Below are 2,500 nucleotides of genomic sequence, written 5' to 3'. Positions count from 1 at the left end.
CTATAACCTTCAAATTACCACAGACTGACTGCACACTGATCTCATGGGTTTAGTTTCAAGAGGGGTCATTCTGACCTGTGTGCACCTGCCTGGCCAGATAGGTAACATGGTCTAAAGCTCAGATGCTAATGCTAATCCTTTGAGCCTAAGGTATTATCTACTCTTAACCACTACAGGAAACATGGCTGTGAGCACACAGAAGAGATTAATGTAGAATTACAGCCAGAAATAGCCAAGTCAATTGTACTGTATTGTGACATCAAATTATATTGGTTGCCACTAACAATTAATCAAATTAACATTTCAATTTCCTGTTCCATTAATTAAAACCCTTCCATCATTTTAATTGCTGCCTTGGTGCCGTGGGCTCATTAAGGTCGACGGCCAGAGAGGCAACTGGGGTTCCGTTTAAAAACACGCCTGTTAATGAAGTGGAGGCCTGGCGGTCAGGAATATTAATTGAACGTGGGCCGAGACAGGTGACCCATCTACCTTTACTGAGCGGATTGATTTGTCTGATGCACAGTTGAGTTCATCGAATTAGATATCTCCATTAACTCGAGTGCACGGGAGGCAGAGTTCTCATGCACTTGTTAAACACGTTATGAACATCTTTAATGTATGAATGGCATAACTAAATATGACATTTAGTTGAAGTCTATGACCACGTATTTTACATTTAGAACAAAACTGCTCAGAAGGATTTTGTATTGGGACACTTTTATGCATTTTGACTCTAATAACAACAGGTTTATCTCCATTAGTAGATATGGAGAGGTAGCAAATGACTAAAGCGTGGATTTCTTCGCACACAAAGTTAACTATTCATTATGTTCACACAGTCTTACAGCAAGATTAACTTCCTCGTAATTGCACAGCAATATTCAAACAAATCACTGATCCCAGTGCAGATCCTGGTCAGTAGCATGTAAAACACACACACACACACACACACACACACACACACACACACTGTGTATATATATGTATTGAGCTCAGAATGCAATAATCATTCCATTTCATTAATCAAGCCGATTCAGAGAAGCCCCTTACCTTTTATCTGAGTGCCTTTACTGTGTCTATAAGGATGTCGCACTGATTGAATGCCTGATGAATCTTTGCCCAGCAGGGTTTGTATTGGACTGTGTGTCTGATAGTGCAGAACGTGTGTCACACTGATTCACCGTGACAGCTCACTGCCAGTCTGAATTAACACTGCCTCCCTTCAGCCCGTTGACCAATCACGTGTGTGTGTGTGTGTGTGTGTGTGTGTGTGTGTGTGTGTGTGTGTGTGTGTGTGTGTGTGTGTGTATGCTGTTGTTTTTTTTTTTCTTGTCGTACATCATGCATTGAGCAGGTCGCTAGATATCACATGTCTGGCCTGACTTTTAAACAATCAAATGTTGGCATCATTATCACATATACGCCACACAGCAGTAGCTTTATGTAATAGGTTTCTCTCTACACTGTAAAAACTGAGCATCATCTGGTCACTTTTAAACTATCAGCCCATTTTATTCAACCAAAACGGTGTCAAATGCAATTCATAAATGGTTCAAATTCATTGAATTCAGCTCAATTCGATTTCAAACTTTCAAAAATTTCAAAATGTTAGTATTTTTTATTATGTATAGGTTACTAATAATTATTTAATAAATATTAATTAACCCCAATCCCAGTTTTTACAGTGTGTATATATATATATATTATATATATATACAGACAGACAGAGGCCCTTTGAAACCTCGTAATGAGAGCGATTCAAGCATCATACTACAGGGCCACTTTAGTGAGATAAACCTGAGACACGTAATGAAAAAACATGGCCACACATCATGCGAACACCCTGTACACTTGCTATACCGAGGACGAACTACACTCAGATTGCATTCTTTCTCCCGTTCTGACAGGTGAGATTCTCTCGGCCCATTTAGCAAGACTTGGCAAAGCCAGTGGTCTGCTGCGCAGTGAGGCTGTCAAAAGCTCAGAATAGCAGGGTTTAGTGTCTCCAGAAGACTCCATCTGACTTGAGAGATGGGTTGGGCACGGCTAATCCCGCTCTGACCCACTTCTTATCGGACTCACACATCACACATATAGCACTTTATACACACACACACACACACACACACACACACACACACACACACACACACACACACACACACACACACACACACACACACACACACACACACACACACACACACACACACACACACACACACACACACACACACACACACACACACACACACACACACACACACACACACACACACACACACACACACACACACACACACACACACACACACAACGTGAACCTGCCTAATCAACAGCTCACCCTGGAACCATCGTGTCACCGTCGTCATACTGGGGATGAAAAAACCACTACATCCACCCAGGGAGAGGGGACTGCTCTTTTTTTTCTCTCTTTTTTTTGTAACTACAAATGAAAACCAATCAACGTAATATGAGGCTTTACATTCTCCAGTTT

The sequence above is a fragment of the Notolepis coatsorum genome (genome assembly GCF_963971535.1).
Source record: "Notolepis coatsorum genome assembly, chromosome: 3".
NCBI lineage: Eukaryota > Metazoa > Chordata > Actinopteri > Aulopiformes > Paralepididae > Notolepis > Notolepis coatsorum.
The sequence above is the reverse complement of the archived record's forward strand: the minus strand, read 5'-3'. Positions refer to the sequence as shown.